The following is a 20,287-nucleotide window of genomic DNA, read 5'->3' as shown; positions in this document are numbered from 1 at the left end:
TAAAAATAAAAAAATAAATTAAAAAAAAACTAAATTCAAATGAGACAGAAGCTATCGTGTTTTTCGAAAAATCGTTAAACCATTATTAGCAATGATATTTTTTATAAAAGGTCTCAATATACTGGAGCCCCATAGAGCAGCGGCTCAGTCTTTTTATAATGCGCTCTAGCTATGTAAAAGTTCTAAAGTCCTCTTTTATCCCTAGCGAATGTTCATGAAAATTCGGCTAAATGTCATAGCGTTAATAGTCACATGCGAATGATTTCAGCCGCCACCGCTATGCTTCTGAAGTGCCAACAGGTTAGGGCTATAATATATTTAAAAAAGCACGCGTGAAAGATGCTTGACGATGAGTGCTTATAGCTGTTATAAGTAAGCACACAGGCTCCGGTACTAAAATAATAATCTTTGCGAGAAAGTCAAGCCTGTTGGTGGCGTATAACATTAATTAGCAAAATGACGCTATTACAACTACATGGTAACTTTAAAGGCTTTTCTTACAAATATAAAAAAATACAAGGTGAACAGCCATTTTCAAAGTCGTTACCAAAAACACATCAAAGATTGTTTTTTTGGAATATTTCAACCGCCATTTTCAAAGTCGTTACCAGAAAGACATCGAAGACAGTTTTCTTCTGTTTTCTACTCACCCCAAGTGGCCACGGAGCGGTGATACTTGATAATTTTACTTGATAGAACTTGTGTTTTTGGGTACGATGGCACTAAAGCAAATAGTTTTTATTTAGCGTTTTGAAAATCCTCGATATTTATTTTCTTTATTCTCGCGTTTTCCTAGGAAAATAGACAACGTATGGACCAAACTTTTTTTTTGATAGATTTCTTGCAAAAACACTGTCACGCAATGTACTTTGGTATGAATCTTGGTTGACCTTTGCTTAAGATATTAAATGCTTAGAAAGTAACTAACCAGATGATTAAAAAAGTTTTATCAAATAAACGACTGAACCAGGTTAATGTCAAAGTATTTGCCACGCATTTCTCGTTCAACGAGAGCATCAGGCTAGTTTGGTTTAAAATAAATTTTAAAAATAAGTTTGTACCGAACTTATTTTTACAATAATCAGGGAATAGCCCTAATAGAGCATAATGCTTAATGTCTTTGTGGCGTTTGGCAAACTCAAAAAAAAGAATTTGTGTAAAAAAGACCCATGAGTACATGTTTTATCGAACCTGAATTGCTAAGCTCCCAAACGTAAAACGATATATATCATTACGTTTTCGATTGTACGATACGTTCGATTGTATCTATGACGTTAACATTCGCAGAAAATTCATTTCTTTTCAACAAAAGATATTTCACAGATTAAAAATAGTGCCAAATGTACTTACTTCACTTGTGTTGTACCCTACGATTTCTAGTTACATGTACCTGAAAAATGTTGGCTTTCATTGTGGATTTGAGACCGATAAATTAAACCGACTTTGTCGTACATTGAAAATAGTGCTGTTCAACTTTGTGAAGGGGGTGTGAACGTAACATATTCTGAATAAAAGGAGATGTGAAGCTAAATGATTTCGCAAAATTCGTGTTTTGCGAAACCATTTTTGTAACAATTTAAGATTAGTGAGTAACCGTCAGTAATTTTAAGAAGATTAGCCATTATTGTAAACAGATTACCTGCGTAGACATCATCTCCCAAAGAGAACTGTCAGTAGACAAATACATTTTATAACGATTTCGACGCAAACAACTGGGTAAGGAAGCAAATGTGCATAGAAACCATGCATACTATCTGTGTGCACACATATGTCGAAAAGACATGTGATACGACGGATCGTTAAATGGATCGGCCTAGTACAGCCTATCAGATAAACACATTAAATAATCTAATAATAAATCCGCCCTAACATTGATCAACAAAAACTATAGTTAGAAGTGAGAAAATTCGTTATTGCAGTTTAATTGATGTTATATAAATTATGTAAATACGTGTGTACGTGTAGCGTCCGTAGGCGGATATACAGTTCACATAAGAATATTCGAAGTAATTACACCTGTTACATCAAAAAATAAAGTGATGACATTTATTATACAAAATAAAGCAAGTTTCATAACATGAGACAAAAAGGTTTAACTAGTGTAAGCTTTCCAACGGCGGAGAAAGTATTTCTAGTTTCTTTAGATTTAGTAAAGACACAACAAAGATATAAGATATCTTTGTTGTGTCTTTACTAAATCTAAAGAAACTAGAAATACTTTCTCCGCCGTTGGAAAGCTTACACTAGTTAAACCTTTTTGTACTAAAGATATAAGATATCTTTTTCGCAAATATTTATTGCTTTGATGCTTAAAGCTTAAACAGCCTGGAAAAGGCATTGCAACCCTAAGACTTTCTGCATCGATTTTTTACCCGAGGCCGTGCCAAGCGATCGGTGGGTTTCGCTTTAGAAACCTGATTATAACAATTTACAGTATCCAAGAAAAGTACATAACTTGATGATCAAATACGAAAAAAACTTGTCTTCTACTTTAGATTTCAAAGTAACTAGTTAAAACCTGAGACCAAGTAGTCGCGTCCTGGACTAGCGACGAAATCGACAGGCGGCCAAAACTTTAATAAGAAATCATTACGTTCGAAATCGTTTCGATGATAAGTCTCTCTAGCATACACTGAACATGTGATTCGTTTTCATCCCTTTTTCTCTCGAAGTCACCATTTTTCGTTTTGGAGTTTTCGAGAAAAAGGAAATATCGTATGCTGTGCCGCGATAATATAATTAACTAATGTAGCAACTGAATGGTATTTTTTAACAACTGTCGTTGTGCAAGCACAGACTTTCATAAGCGTGATAAGCTTAGGTAACGTTAAAAGCGCAAATTTTCAACCTTGTGAAAACTAAATGCTCGTTGCACCGAGCTGAATAATTAAAATATACAAATAGTACCACATAAATATTGACATTGTATTTTATTGTAAATTGCCCAGTGTCACATTTGTGTTATCAATGCGTCAGAATATGCTTCTAGCAACGTGCTCGCGAAGCTATATATGTACTTATTGGAATAATTATTACTATCGAATATAATTGTAAGGGTCTTTCAACCGAGATTCGACATACCATGTGCACATACACATCGTACATTTATAGATCTAAATTACATTACAGTAGTTGTACATCCTGCCGCCAGTCGATTCTTATTTCATTAGAAATTCTTTTTTCTCGAGTATTTTACTGGAATTTGAAAGATGGTAATTCTTTTAGGTTAGGTGCTAGGCGATATCATAAGGAAAGGTTGACACAGCGAGGTAGACATTTAGTAGACACTGACTTTTTACTAAGTAAGTGCACTGATTCCTTCATATCGATCCAGTAGATATATACCATTACTAACTTACATGTTTAGAACATATTAGTAAACAGTTTCCTTTACAACTTTTCTTGAAAAAGAATTCACATAAAAGATGCGGTAAGCGGCTGTACAGCCCGCTTTGGATAGTGTCCAGTGGCTAATCCGCATTTCGCAATTGATGAATTCGTACTTGTAAATTTCCTTTCGTGGTCGTAGCAAATCGTGAGGCGTTCATCAAATAAGCTTCGTAGCACTTTGGCTTGAACTCTAATAGTCAAAAAACTATTACGAAAGCTTTGCATAATGAAAAATTAAAAAAATCGATTAAAATCAATTGATAATAAAAATCCGCAAGCTTGTTGTAATAATAAATAGTAATATTGTATGACCCAGTAAGTTCTGTAAACGAAGTATCAGGGGAGATCTGTGAAAAAAATGAAAAGATTAAAAAAACTATTTCTTTGCTTCTCTGGTTGATAAGATCAACATGCAATAACGATTTGCCTAATATTTTGGTTCAAATTGAATAGCTAGACTTTTAGTATTCATAACAAAAGCTCCTATGTTCCAAAAAATTAACTATTCGTGGAAACAGAGCCTCTGTGAATATTTTTGGTTTATGTCCTGAAAGGATACAAAAAATAGTCAAAAATTCAAACATTTTGTGTTGTAATTAAGATAGCTGTGTATGTTCTGTTATTATATGTGTTGTTGTTGCAAACGCAATACCTCAGGGATATGGATCTCTTTGTCTATAGTTTATAGTCTAATAGAGTTGAGACGCATCTCATACATTTTTTATTCAAGTAAAATATAGAATGAACAGTATTTGCCGTTGAAGCTAGAAGATCTCCAAAAGAGGAAGGATCCCGACGGATTCTCCGATTGAGAGATGATTTTTTAGCCATATGACTTCATCCATTAAAAGTTTGAAGTTTGCGGGTACGTGTGCCTAAACGTAAGTCATACGATTCCATTGATAACCCAAAATTCGATGTTAGTTCGCACGTCTCTCGACGAATTCATTGTAAAAAACGACCTGTACCAATTATCTACGGTTTCTCCTTCTATAGCAGAACCTTCGCTGAGTTCAACCAGTTGTTTTCGTCGCTCTACGCCGGTAACAAAATTCATATCCATAGATAGTATCTGAATTGTCGACTTTCTCAAGAACTACCGAGTAAAAGCCAGAAGTAATAGAAGAGTAAATAAATTACATGTCATCTAAGTTTAATTCACATCCCGGTCCATGTCCACGGTCCAGTTCGAACAAGAAAGCCCCTTTGAAGCAAAAATTCCACGCTCTGCTGAATGGGGTGACATTAAAATGTCTCTGTGGTTTCTGAAACTGAACATCTAATAATCTGAATCATGAAACGATTCATTATATTTGCTACTCGCGAATCGCCTGGGGATCCAACTATTACAGAAAACTCACTTTTAACTAAATCGAATCGTAACAGTGGATTAGGCCAAGTTTTACTAACTGTCAACTGCGGAATATAAAAAGTGATTGCTGAGTAGGCCGGACGATTGTGCGATTCGCACGAGAGCATGCATATCAACAGTGGCCTTGAGGATCCAAGTCACTGCTAATGTCACATCCTACTATATAGTATCATTAAGAGTTCATTTTTGCACTGCTTTGATCTCCAAAGCCTGGTCTCTGGGCTCATCAATCCCTATATAGAAATCGAATCTCCCTATCTGATAGGCTACGCAAAAATAAAATTTAACAATTTAAATAGGATCACAATAACAAATGCGATACATGAACTATTACTAATCAATCAAGCTCATTTATTTACCTTTGTTAGGTAGCATTTCAAACTTTTGAAATATATGCATAAAAACGTACACCTCTCTCATATGCATTCTATAACATGCATATGACAGCTTCACAAGGCTGTGTAAAGCTAAGGTTATAAGGCAGTTCCTGAAATGGTCGGCCTAGGCTTCATAGGGTTATTAGGACCTACCAAAAATACACCATTATACTGATTATCAGCTATTAAGACTTCAGTATAAAAAGATACCCAAAAACAGAAAAAAAACGTGACGCTCAAGCAAAACGAAGACAAAGGCCCTAGCCTAAAAAGTATTTAATCATATTAATTAGAAATCTGTATAGAAATCTATTCGACACTTTAAACCAGTTAATCGTGTACTGCTCTTCCTTACGTTAATTCTGTAAAATATTGAGAAATTCTCTTCTCTCCCGTCTTATCTCTGTCAGCATGGCAAAATCATCTTAAGGATAGAACTATATGTTATTATATATATGTTATATATATATGCGACTGTGAAGTGTATTGTAATGAAACGTATACTTAAGATTTGGCGATGCTAACAGCGGGCAATATCATAGTGAAATATATTCTATTAATACCAATGTATTTACTGAACTATACTCTGTCTATTATAGGAACATGCAGATTTAATGCAGGTTTAATAGAAGGATGTCTCGATAGCGATGTGTCTTAAGTGGAGTCAGTCCTGTAGCTCCAGCTGTTTCCATTTGCGGTCTTAACCGAAAAGCCCATAGCGACGACGTGGCCTTCATAGATTGTAATCTCTGTTCGATATGTGGCATCTAAGTAAAATGAGCAAGTCTTAAGAAAATTGTGTCCTTAATTAGGCTTGCATCGGATTGAAGTAACAAAATGCACGATATACGAAGATTTTGCTAATCGTATATTCATACCTGCCAAATTGTGCCATGGCATAAAATTGGTGTGGTATATGGTAGTAGCGATACAGACGATTGCCGAAATATTAGGTTGGCACACAGTGTTCCTTACTCTACCTACAAAAGGCACGGCGTCTTTCTCGAGTTTTGCAATAAATCAATTTATTATATATTGATTGTCATTCTTCCCGATTTTCTTCCATTTCTCAATTTCATTTATTCTTACCTGCCAGAAATGGTCAAGTCCGGTGTTGAGGAACTCCTCCACAGTTTTTGAAACCCTCTTCACTGTTAAACGTGCGATTATTGATTTTAATTGTCAATGGTTAGAAAAGGCGATGATCCATCGGTGCGAGCTTCGAAGAATTTAATAGGTACAAAAGGATCTTTTACTCAGTTTTGTTGTTAGGCGGCTTTAGCGACCTTTTCCACGTGTGGCCTAGAATTATCGAAGAGGTCATGACTTTTTTCTCTCGGTTCTTTCATGGTGGGTAGTCTCGTTCACTCGGTACAAATGGATGATACACAAATTCTTGTTGGCCGCTTTGCTCAAGCAGCTTCTAAATATAACAACCTTTTAGCCTTACCAAACGGAGATCATGCTTTTTTCTCAGATAGGGATCTGACTTATCTTTCGAGGCTAGCCACTCCTTTCTGTACTTCATATCAGCGTCGAAAAACCGATTCTCGTCACCCGTAACAATTCTGTGCAGAAATTTGTCAATTTAACTGCGCGTTGTGGGACAAAATAAGCCATAATTCCCTATGCACTTTACCCAGTTATAGCAAATTTGGCTCTAAATCTTAGAAAAAAATAACATACATTCGGGATGCTGAAAATAGTCGGGTCTTATCGGCTTATTTTCTTGGCCACGTCACAAGTTATTTGCTGTCCGAGATCGATCGTAGGCATTTGACAAGCGTAACGAGCATGTTCCAGCTTCAAGGTTCGATTTTTAAGCTAACCAAATCCGTTCAAGCAATTTCTTCAGCTATATTAAGTTTTGTCTGTACATAATACAAATATCCCGAGCCAATTCGGCAGCTTTTCAGCGATCTCGCCATGGCGATCGCCAGCGGTGGAGTAAATGGCGAAATTACACTTCCCCTTTACCAGAAACATTCATGTGAAATTTCAATTCGACGTGGAATTCCGTTCACTACATCACGAACAGACTGATAGAAATTATATAGTGAACTAAAGAAACAGTGGAGAGAGAAAAGAAAAAAGTAATATTTGAAGAAACAGTGACATTACTTATGTACGAACCTAATATACTAAAACTAATAATCTGTGAATGTGAAATTATGGCTTAAACTTGGTCATATTTATTGGAGTTTGGTTCCCAGTACGCAATCCGTGGCAGGTAGTTGTGTTAAGCGATTCCAGGCCTTGCAATAAACAACGATCACTTACTAAATCGTCGTTCACACAGTACCTACGATCATTTCAGATATAAATGCACATAAGCCTTTGCCTTGAAAATCATAGTTAAAGTCATTAAAAACAAAATTAGACTGATTGGCCGATCTAGCTTGGGCAGTATTATTTGAATATACTTGAGTAGGGATAATCGGAATTGTCGATACTGACTGGTTTAGAGTCGTTTGAGTGTTTTTTTATTTTTCAAAGATTATGCTACAATTTTCTACTGCTGCTGCACTTTTTGAACTCAACAGCTTTGTCATCTATTGAGTCACTATGCAATATTTGAACTCATGCGCACGTTCTCATCTTCGAGTCATCGTGATACTAATACATGGAATGTAATCTTGTCTCTTAGGTAATAAGGAGAAATCTCAACGTCCACTCGCAAATATACTGTGTGATTCAGAATAAACGTGATACGGGTATGGAATGTATTTTTTTTTATATATTAGCCTATGTTAGGCGAAAAATATATCCGAGTACAGTTCAGTTTCTATGTCCAATCACCGAGTTGTATATAGTATAAAGATGGGCCTTTTACTGCAGTATAATATCGTTATGTCTATTCATCAATTGCAAATGCAAATTACATCACGTATAGATAAATTGTCATCTAAGTAGCTAGGCTTAGACCACACTGTGATGACACCGTTATAAATGACAAAAATAGAAAGGAAGCATGAAGATTTCTACATAAACGCTCCATTAGAAGTCAGGCACAGTTTCACTGCTTACCTTGGCATTGACTGGGCGAAAGAAGCAATGCTGTCTAACAGAGAAGTGAAAACAATCACAGCGTGTTTGTTATACGCAAGACACCCACTATTAAAAGTTATGTAAAGTATACGAAAATGTCGCTACTAAACAGCTATGACTAAGCTTTAACACTCTCGTAAACAGATATGTACATTGTGCGTTAACAACGCAGCATCATTGGTTCATCTTGAAGATCTAGCGGTTTACCCAAAACGAGCTAGTCCAGTAAGTCCTAGACTAAGTTTAACTGCTCCGCTAAATTGGAAGCGTCGTCTTCAGTGGAGTCTAATGTCACGTGCAGAAAAGTCTGCTAGCTTCCTAGAGCATGTCGGTACAGTTAATCTTTTTCTGATTATGTCGACACGTTCTCACGATACTGCTGTAGTAACATGATTAAGCTGAGACGAGTTTCTTTATGTATGAATAAATAAACACTTGTTTGAGAATCATAGTGCACATGCTTCGAGCAAACACTCATAATTATAGCAAGCGACTCATTGGCTATGGTAAGCAACTATTAAATAATTTTACCTTGAAGACAAAGGTCATATCCCGTGAATCGACTTCATGTTACCTCCTAGACAATTGCAAACTTGTAAATAACTAACATAGTATAAAAGGAAAATAGATTTGCATAGGAACAAGATAGAGAAAGACAAAGAAAAGCGTAACTACACACATTTGGATGACTTTCCCGCAGTTTCGACCGCTACAATTTCTTGCTTTCATTGATAATACAATATCATTAGTACTATTTAAACCAATCTAATTATCTTTACAGTTGAGTCTCAAATTAGATATAAAAGCTTAGCCATACATTAAGGTGGAGCAACTTGACAAAACAAACAACAGGTTGTTAGGTCAAGTTATGCGCAGCAACAACAGTTTAGCGACGTCAGTTATGGAGGCGTTTCCTTTATCAAAGTCACTGTTACATGACCACTAGCTAAGCGCCAAGCTGCACCATAAACAGCTACAATGAAAAATACGTTAATCTACATCTGTAATGTGCACTTACTTAAAAGCTTTTTCTTGGTAAAATTGACCCCATTTGTCGGGCTAGCCAGCAACTAATGCATGGAACTAAAGAATAGTAAGTAACTGTTACCACATAACTTACAATGAACTATGGAAATCCAGTGGCACAGGAATATGAAGCCCATCTTGTAACACAGTGAGCCGCATGACGTTTGTTTTCAGTGAAGAATTTACTCCTAGGAGCATTGTGAGCTTGTGGTTAGTAATGAATAACGAAATGGGCAGAATTATGGTGAAAGCCAACCCATCTTGAAGTCTACGGATGTTAGCATTCAGGTTAACGTTTGACGTATAACGTATAAGCATAATGCTTATCACCCATGCTCAGATTAATAAAGGAAAGGAGCTGGGCAAAAGTTCCGCATGACATGAAGATCAAACACGAATACGTGGAGACATTTGTTTCCTTGTTCTCATTATGAAAGCAACAGTTCCCCATCAAATTTTTGCATCGAATTATCATTTGCCATGCAAATTGATCTTCTATGATAACCGCAGACTGTTACATCAGTCATGGATATCACACCATAAGAAATGTACAACATTAGCTCATCAATTACAGCTGAAGCGCACAATTATGAAACATCGAAAAAAACGGCCAGTATTGAACAAAAAATAAAAATGCTTAATCTTACATTAGAAAAATCGCCGTACCAAAGATGTAGTAGACGTAGTTGAAGACTGTCATCCATCGTACTGGCCAAATATTGCTGCCATAGATGTTTAAAATCTCAACAATTCCTCAATAGGAGACCGCTCAAGTCGTACCAGAATTTGAAAGTTCAGGAAGTTACTTCTCGAAATTTTGTAATTTCCCATACATAATTTAACTATCTAAATAGAGGAAGGTCACAAACAATCATAATGCATATTTCGATTTGAAATGAATTATGCTTAGAAAAAAAAAGTAACAAAAAATCTGAGCTCGCTATTTTTCATTTAATACTGAACAATCTAGTATTTTTTGCTATCTTTGATATGCAACGATAGCAACCGAAAGCGCCTTTTCTTCTAAAAGGCTAACAAAATCAAGATGTATTTTTTCAAAGGGTTGTGTGCCCGTATAGTCCATCTTTAACTAGGAAGTATATCTGATTTTTGGGCTAGGATGATACATGAGTACGTTGTCGGACCGTATCTTAAATATCATCATCAATTTATGGTCTACACTTATAAGATCTTTCAAATATGTTTTTCGAAAAGTGAATCGCACCGATGTAAAAGTAAGCTGAATCTACCTAGCAGATCCACCGGAATCCTAGTAAAAATGTTTTCCATGTTTTTAACCTGTTAGCAGTATTATAGACTGGAACTCTCTTGTCAACACAAAATACTTAGCTCTGCGATGTGTAGCAAAATCAATTTTTTGAATAAAGAATTCGCAAAAGCAAGTTTGAGTTCTTTTTCAATTCATGGGTTATTTAATTCCAATTTACTTGCAGGTGTATTGAATCGCTTTTTGACCTATCGGGGTATCGATGTGATAATTGCGCCTATTCTGAATTGGTTTGCATCAGCCACAACCATGATTAGTAATGAAAGATGATTCTAAGTAAGTGGTAAATCAAACAGTAGGATTTGTTAGGTTTAAGATCTCTGATATATAGTTGATCACATAAACTCTATCCTTCAAAAAGATTACTAAAGTAAATATACGAAAAGCTCATGTGTATTTTTCTAGCCGAGCTTTGTATTCCAATTAGTCATTAGTTTAAATAGTTCATGGAACGGGTTGGTGAAAAGTAATTTTAATAGGTTAAGTCAAACTAACCAAACTACTAGTGACTTTATTCACTAACGCCTGAAAGATGACTAGAGCTACTTTTATTGGTAAATGAAAAATAGATATAAAATATAAAATATTACATTAAATATTAAATAATATTAAAACAGGTAAATATATATAGATCTCTCAAGAATTGTGTTTTTTTATTTATTGGGAATTTATTGTTAGTAGTTATTTATTATACTCGAGTTAGCTGATAGCAGATTCTTATGCTTGTTCGGAGTCTGATTCTAATACTATGATAACTAAGTATTTTTTTGCGGTTACAAATTCTAGCATGGAACGGATTACAAGAAAATATGCTCTAATACGCACGACGACACTGCGCGGACTGTGATTATGCAAGAGACTGCCGCTAATATTTATAACATCAGTTTGTAATCGTAGCATCTGTTCTTATTTGAGGACAAATAGGTGAACGAAGCACATGGGTTGTGGGTATACATAATAACACGGGCACATAACAACACACATATACGCTTCAGGTTAAATACTTGTTCACTTCATTGTTACATTTATTGAGTTATACATCGCATATGCGGCTAGAGTATTCAAAAACACTTAAAAAACATGATGGATGATGGGATCGAACATCATGTCGAAAGAGGAGATGTCAGTGAAATTTTAGCTGGTACCCGACAGAAATAATCTGTGTACCTGGTGTTGTTTTAAAACGAGGCTTGAGTATTAAAATTAGTCATGTGGCAAAAACAAGCTGACTATCTGCCGGTTTGTCTGTGGTTTGTTAAAAAAAAATAACACAGGAACAAAAGTATTTCGAAGTGGTAAAATCCGCTTTAGCGCGCACTTCTCTCAAATCGCCCACATTGGGCATGCTGATTACACACACGATACCAAACCGTGGTGGCACCTGTCTGCTTAGCTTGGTTCGTGCAGAAGACGTCGCTGAGTTGTTGCGGGCAGACGGTTATTGTATCGAGATTTCGAAACATATAACATGATAGACAGCTAAACCAATATAGGCACGGAAATTTGGATTTCGGTACTTGGGCAGGTGTTCTTTAACATTCATTTTTAGTAACGTGAACTTATTCAATAACTGTCTATGTAGTTATATAACCCTATTAACTAAAATGGACAAAGTATATATATATATATGTACAGAGTGGCGCGCTTAAATCACGAAACACTTTGGCAGGCTTTTTGTCGTAAGAGCCATGCGTTCCTTCGCTATTCCCGATACCAGACAAAAGCCAGTTCTTTCCTGAACAAAACAACGAATTCATAATGGCGAACAACAGTGCGTCGTTTTCGGAACTCGATAGAAGGTCATCCATTATCCAATATTGTTGCGTTGGACGAACCCCCATTAGGACAAAAACTTATTTTGACGGAAACGACGATCACCTTTTGTTGTGGTCTTGATTCCTCTTCTGGCGAATACATGAAAGGCGTTCATAAGGTACATTAGAAGATCCATATGATTTGAAGAGTTCGAAAAATTCATCAAAATAGCTTAAAAAACATTTTTAATGGCCTTAAGGTTTCGATTGTTTAGCGGCCGCTTTAGAGAGGAGAATATTGTCAGTTAGTTGAGTCATTCAAATAAGCGACGGTTCGTTTTTTGAGTTTTTTTTTCGCATTTTTAAACATTGTTCGCTTATTTGAAACTCGTGTACCTTTGGGACTTCTGGTATGCTATCAGCCCAAAATTTAATTTCACAAGTTTTTTTTGCATGCAGTGTATTTGGGCGCTATTTCAAGAACTTTACATCCACCAATATTGCATGGTTAAAACACGACTACCATTGAAAAGTTACTCGCGGATTAAAGAACTTATTTGAAAATGGCCAGTAAAGGGCTTAGATTCCAAATTGAGGCTGTGATCGCGATGAGTTTCGATTACATTGAATAAGCATGATATTCTGGAGTAAATTTAGAAAAAAAAATAGTGAAATAGCTGTTTTTATTACTATTTTAAACAAAATTATCAATTTAGATATAACAGGGTATGGCACCTGAGTAAAGGACAAACTTTGGCGGGCTGTTTGTCCTAATAGGCATTTGTTTACCTGACGGAAGCCAGTGCTTTTTGCAACAAAGCAATAAACTCGTTACGACGAACAACAGTGTATTGTTTTCAAAAGTTGAACAAATATCGGCTAACCTCTTTGCACTGGGCGAACGCCCACCAAAATTTTTGAATCATCCGAAATTAACATTTACTGAATCGCAAATGAATATGCGGCTGGAGAAAAACTAGGAGCATATTTCAGCGCAGCACAACAGAAAATCCACGACAGAGCAATGCGGATTCCAAAGTTAATCGCCGTCATCCGAAGGTGCATTTTTAACGATTTTTCAGTTTCCATCACTGTGTTAGTTGACTTTGATCTAAGGAATAGCACGATGTCACTGTTCACAAAAAATTCGAATACGCGTCGTATGCCATAAAAAAAAATACTTCCCGAGGACACCGAAACCAAGATATTACACCGATATTGTTTGCTATTCAGTTCTCTTAAGGTAGAAGCAGCAGGTCGTATTTGGTTTTTCCATGAAGAGAATTTTATTATCCTTGATGCAGAAATGATAGGTGGCTTGCTCATGACGCAGAGGATCTGCCTATGGTTAAACCTATTAAAACCAAATTTTCGTCATTATGCCGCCATACATTTTTTAGGAAGGTGAACGCACCAGCAAGGAAATTGAAGTGCACGTTCTACAGAATGTGGTGCAACCGTCAATAGTTGAAGTGTGTAAAGGAATATAGTGCCCGGCTTTTACTAGCAATTTTGTGCATAGTTGGGTACTTGAGAATACAAGCATGCTCGGGAATGAGCACATATGGTCGCCGAACAGTTTAGATTTGAACTCGTTGGATTATTACGTATAGAGTATTATTGAGCGAAAGTCCAACAATGTTCGATACAACGTCAACTCCCGTATTTGCGCTATCAAGAAGACGTTTACAGAATTGTAAACGAAACATTTGAAACAAACTTGTAAGCGCTTTACTGCCCATATTGCAGTTGTCAGTGCTTTGTAGTTAGGTCAAATAAATCTGACGGTCAAGAATGTTGCTTCTAACATATGTAAAACACTTGGTTGAAATATATTTTTGTTTAGACAGTCTTGGAAACAAATTGGGGTCAACACTATATTTAAATGACGAATGGTGAACATAATTTGGTCACCGTAGGAAATGTGCCACCTCATATAGCACCACGCAAGGGTTCTGCGATCTGTCACACGAGAATGTGAAAAAAACGCAGGTAGTTTTTACATTTCTAGGATGACCCTAGGGTACAGAACACATGTAATCTTATACTAAGCAGCGTATTGGTAAAAATACATAGAAAAAGAAAAGTACGTCAATCAAATTTATTTCTCTATTGTGGAGTACGTCAACTGACGTAGTCCCAATAGCCAAAGGGCGCATACTTGTTTTGACTTATAACTTACTTTTGAAGAACTAGCTAAGAATATTCAGTGCTAACTATTTGTAGCCGAACTCAAATGGCTTGGAAAACAATAACACTAACCATTATGGTAGTAAAATTTTGATATCAAGAAAGTTAAACAGGTTGAATTTTTTCTGGAATTTGGTTTGACTGACTTACCGAGCACAATTAGCAACGACGCTTATGGTGTTGAACCTAGTACTAATGCTGCGAGAGTCCAATGTATTTGTCCAGATATACAGCATTTTTATCGGAAATACGATAAGTTGTTTCAAAAGATCGAACATATTATTGTAAATATCGAGCTAAACCTGGTCTAATGTGGAACCGAAATTATTAATCTAATTGCTCGCTTTTTTAATTTGGTAATGGATCAATAGTTAAGCGGAACATGATTAACTGTATATAATAGTAGCATATGCTTTAATATTAGTAATGCAGTGCTAAAAACCTTTATTCAATGAAAAGCCCTTTTTGCCAGCTGTTTAAAAATAAAAAGACAATTCTATTATTAGTGATGTCGATGCAAAATTGAACCGTAATTCTGGCGTTTACATTTTAACCAATATGGCTTTCAAACTCAATGAAATATGAGGCTTTTTTACAATCCTGAGGTATGCAGCTGTCTTGTTCTGTCTGCCATTTTTAAGCTCAAACATATAAGTCAGAAAAGTAAGTTCAGAAGTGGAAAAAATAATCTCTAATTTTAATCACCAGTATTGTCTTTTTATAAGTCATCTTATTGTTTAAGTTAGATGGACGCAACGATTAATACTTTATGCTATGCCAGTGTCTAAATGATGCAGGGTATGAACCAGCGATGCGATATCAAAACACCTTTCTACTTCCACCCTCGAAATGAAAAATTTTGTACAATGGAGTCAAATACCATTTAGCCATCTACTCTACTATCTGGCCTGTTACAGACCCACGTCTAGACAGAATCCAAAAGTATTTAATATTTATTCTGGTAGTTTCAGATCGAGACAGCTCATAATCATTAAATTTACATTTGCTCAGGGCCATGCATGCGACGTGCTTGCGTGAGGTGAATTTGCAGTTTTTCCAAACATTGCGAAATAATAAATGCTATAGAAGCATTATTACTAAAATTCTAATTTTAAAAGGAAAATGTCTCTCAGGTCAATTAGTATTGGCCTGTCAATTTTTCATTAATCGTCGTTCTAAGGTGAGGCATACCAATGCTAGTTTAAGCCCCAAATACAAATAACTATAATTTCAATGGATTCAATTAAATTATGATTAATACTAAGCCGCATTCGCACCTATAACCTTAACAGTAGCAGAATATTATTGTCACTTTTTTGTTTCAAAAGCCTAAACTCGTCTTAAAATGAATTTTCCTCTTGACTCATTCTTCACAAGCGCACGATAAACGTACCTAATGCCGGCTATATTGAGGAACGGGCCACAGGTAGCTTGACAGTTGGGAACTACTAAGCTTAGCATTAAAGTTGAAATGGAAATAAAAGTTGCTTGAAGGTTTACCCTCAGTTGCTCCTTCTACGACAGGCCTTGGCAGCGCTGTATTACTTCTTGAACCGGTCAGGGCAAAGGTGTTTGATACAAATAATATAAAGGTTTACAGGAACAGATACAACAACCGTGAAACCGGAAAACTTTTCCACCGGTGATATAAGCTGTTAAACGATAGTGGTTCACGTCTACGGGTAGTGCAATATTTACGCCACCTAACCTTAAGTTTGTCTGTTTGATATGAACGAATACAATGTTATGGCTTCTATAGAAGGTTGTGTATACAATTTTTACTTATGTACTTACATATAAATTGTATCGCTGAACGTTTATTATGAACGGTAAGTAAATGATATAATTAAAAAAGTACATCTAGTTTAGACATATTCAGTACTTCTTTTATCACTCATATTTTTAGAAATTCCTTCAGTTTAGAAGACATCAATTCAATGTACTTTACCATCACAAGCTTTCTATATTACTTTCGATGCTTCAGAAAACGTTGTCATTGATATTATGCACAGAAATGATATATCCATTGGAACCGTCGAGGGCACTCTATTGAGTGTTATAAAAGAGTACTTCTTTAATCTTCTGATGATTGTACAAGGTTTTTTTAGCATCTGCCTCAAAAGAAATATATACATTTTTTTCTAGTATAAGGGATGACAGAACGTTCTTTTGCTGAAAAACAAACATTTCCTAAAAAGTACAAACAAAGCATAGTTTGTACTATGAAATAGTTTCGTTAAATATCCAGATATCCTGTTCTTAAAATAAATGCTCGAAGATGACTAAAAAATGAATGATTAAAATCATGGAGAAACTGTAGTTGGTGCATAATTTAAGAATTACTGTTGTAAGATAAAAAAAAATACATAATCTAGACAAAATCTGATCTAGCAGTGCTTCTTTTTTATGTCAAGTCTTCTACCCTGCAATAATGCTTCGCTTATCTTACAAAGTTTCTTTAAGGGGCTTAATGGGCTAATGGTTTTAAGCGAGACAAAAAATGCATGTTATTGTGTCTTCAAATATGCGCATTATACACTTCGAAGTTTCGGCTTTGTAAAAGACAATTCTTAATGAACACTGACGAATTCGACATAAGCAACATAAACGTGTAACAACCGCCGTGACATCCTACGCTAGGATGTTTCCGTGAGAAAAACAAATCCAGGCAAAGAAATGCCTGCTCATCTAGGCAGTGCAAGGCTTGTGGTTACCGAAAATTTTAAACACAGGCCAATTTTAACGACCAAGTGATGCCGTATTAAAGACCTACACTCCTTATTAGACTCCAGTGTTGCAACCGGCAACATGCAAGTCCTGACACTCCAGTTGTAAATTCCTTCTAGCAATGCTCTTCTAGGCTAGTATTGTCTGCAACTCCTTTTATACAGTCCCCTCTTCAGACGCAACTCTTTTTCATTGTTCCAAGGACTATAATGCACAGCTTTTCTCACGCGAGTGTAACAGTACTTCATCCGTACATAGAATATCGGGGAGTGATTTTAATAGCAGAACTGACCACACTTACTATAGGAAGGCTAGTTGAGCCGTGTTGCTCGAATTCCCAAGCTCCCAGAAAAAAGAATTGGCTAAATAGCCTGTGATCTCTGAGTGAATATAAATCTCTAACGTGGAGCCTACAACACCGGATTACAGGTTTTGTCGTAAAAATTGACATTAAAGTTGCATCAATTAAACAAGGATTGTAAATTGAGCTGAGCAGGATAAAACGTATCATGATCGACTGGAAAAAAAAATACAATAAATAAAACCTATTAGCACAACAAATTGGTACGAAATATATCGGTATCTTGTTACAAGATGGTGGTAAATGTGTACCGCTGAAGAGCTTGAATCGCAGGAAGCAACCTATTGAAACATGGAATGTTCTTTTAGGTGCGACTATTCACCTGATTAGAGCATTACTATTTTCGAAGATAAATTTTGTGTTGGAATTTATGAAAAATTCGATTGGTAGGGGATAAATGAAAATTGACTTTCAAACTGCCCGTGTTTGTAGAATAGCTTTAGACCTGACCCTTGCTAATTCGGTTCTTAACTAATACCTTACAACAGCTAATGAACTTCATAATTTTTGCTAATGAGGCATGCATTCGACTACTTACGTAGAAGTAGTATTTTAAATACACAGTAAGAATAAGAGCATTTCAGAAGTTTTTAGCACAAAAATGTTTAGTTTCTGTTTACGGGCCGTTAGTATCAGTGCAATCGACTTTATATGAAGGCTTAAACTTTTCAAGAAAGAAAGACTAAGATCACTTTCTTCTGGCGAACCTCTCATTAAGCGTTACATAAACAAAGTTGCCGATGAAGAGTCTTACCATTACTATATGTGATTCACAGGTAGTACTGAAGCTGTTTATTAGTTCAGTGAATGCTTTAGGATGCATGTTAGCATGACATAAGTGATTGTCGCTGGCCTACAGCTAAAAAGCAGCTCGTATAAATGCAATGGATTATACTTTGGGGACAATGGACACAATCTGTGCAAAAAGAGTAATACATAATGAAACCACGAAGAATACCTGTCCTAAGACGCATACCAATTACGTGAAGACTCAACAACCAATCGCACGGTTTGAACCCAAACTAGCCCTGATGGGTCTAAGCGTTTTCCAAAAAGGAACAAATAATATTTAAGTAGCTCTAGCTTTAAGTAGGACCTCGAACGAAAAATTGACAGATACATAGGAAGTATGATCATGTTAATACATCTACGTGTTAATTAGATGCAAAAAGTATAAAAAGAACATGATGAAGGAAGATTGCAGATGAAAACACAGGAAATGCAAAAGTAAGTGGATAGCATCGTATCTTCGGAACAAAAGCGGGACCGACTATTCGATAATCAACAGAAAGAAAGGAATGGAAATAGACATTACGGGATACACCGGAATACCAATGCACTAAAACTGAATGTATTATCAACATCAGCTTGTCGGCTGTGGCCATAAGCCGTTTTGCAGATTTCCGATGTCATAATTTGGTAGCTACATAAAGCAAATTTTTGAACCATACTGTTTGTCAGAGACGTGACCTCACCCGTAAAAATTGAAGGTATTCTCTTCTGGTCGATTGAGACTTCGAGGATACCTTTTGAACGGATTTCATAATTTGGCGTGATTATCCCACCCTGTATTTATGCCTCGAATTTTGTGGAACTAAAACAGGGTTTTTAACTCTTTAAGCTCTATAATATCAAATTTAGTAGTGGGTTGGAAGAGTCCAGCTACTCCTCAGTACCCTGCCAGAACAACTAAAGGATACTCGTGTTGAACATCTGACACCGATTGAAATTTTAGGCCCTCTGCAAGCTTGTCAGGCTGGACGCCAAGCAGTCGTGCCGAGTAAACGTACAGTTACCTTGCGGTTATTGCGGTCTAAATGCGGAGTTTTCGATGTGTCTCATTTAAGCAACGAGATTTATTGGCACTAAAGCTATCTTTGACAGAATTTATTCAGTATCTTTCTGACAATCGTAAACTCTCACACAGTTTACTGAAATTAGCGAACCTGTTCCGGCGGACACTTTATCCTGCCAAATAAAACCCTGAAGGTGTCGGTGTAACACTCTGTAAAGCTTTGGCAATGAGTAAACAAATGGTGAAACATCCGAAGTCAAAACTTTAATCAATATATTTCTCTCAATAACGTATTATCCTTGTCTAGTTTAACATACTTATCCAAGTTGTGGCTGGTGCACAGGAAGTTAAATAGTATTATCTTGAGCATACGTCGAGGGTCTGGATTGAGCGCGAAATATTAGGCCTCAAATTGTATTATTTTACAATTCAGATTTTAAGTTCTTTTTTCTGCACTCTGTGGACTATTTTTAAGAATTTGTGTCTGCCCAAATAAAATATTAGAGCTTTTTCCCCAGGACAATATTAAACAGCCTATCGTATACTGAGTTCTTCTAGGAATATCACCATTACATTTTGCTTGCTCATTCGAGCCTATTCAAAGTGGTCAAATTTCCTCCGGTTTTTCGACACATGTCACATGGCCAATAACTTGTGTGTAACTCATTTCTCATTCATCATTTGACCTCAATACAACGCAATATTTTTCGATAAGACGACAATAAGACGCAACAAGAAAGTCGCTGGTTTAGATAAAAGGGCATCTCAAATGTATTGTTGTTCTAACATCATGTTTATATACTTGTACGCTCCCATTTGATTGATTGAGTAATTTTACTTTTTATTTAACAACGGTAGTCTCCTTCGACAAACCTGCACAATTTTCTGATTTGTAGATAAGAATTGTGGATGGAATGATAATTTCATAGCTGAAGAGAGATGACTAGAATGAATCTTTA

The 20,287-nt window shown here is 36.0% G+C and overlaps 1 protein-coding gene across 19 annotated transcripts in view; it reads left to right on the top strand.

Annotated features, from left to right (window-relative positions):
* The window catches only part of LOC111246719 (uncharacterized), a 100,111-nt gene that overhangs the window by 48,068 nt on the left and 31,756 nt on the right, over positions 1-20,287 (top strand). For 3 of the 19 annotated variants that reach the window (XM_086982856.1, XM_086982850.1, XM_086982848.1), the window contains exons 2-3: positions 7,787-7,853; positions 10,668-10,777. The exons of 11 other annotated variants lie outside the window; for them this stretch is intronic. The gene's annotated coding sequence lies outside the window, so the exon portion shown is untranslated. The remainder of the gene's footprint in view (positions 1-7,786; positions 7,854-10,667; positions 10,778-20,287) is intronic. 5 more of the 19 variants (XM_086982858.1, XM_086982855.1, XM_086982853.1 and 2 more) reach the window with 2 other exon arrangements.

This window comes from Varroa destructor, unplaced genomic scaffold, assembly GCF_002443255.2.
Source record: "Varroa destructor unplaced genomic scaffold, Vdes_3.0 BEIS01000003.1, whole genome shotgun sequence".
Taxonomy (NCBI): domain Eukaryota; kingdom Metazoa; phylum Arthropoda; class Arachnida; order Mesostigmata; family Varroidae; genus Varroa; species Varroa destructor.
Note: the sequence above shows the minus strand (reverse complement) of the source record. Positions and strands in the feature narration are given on the sequence as shown.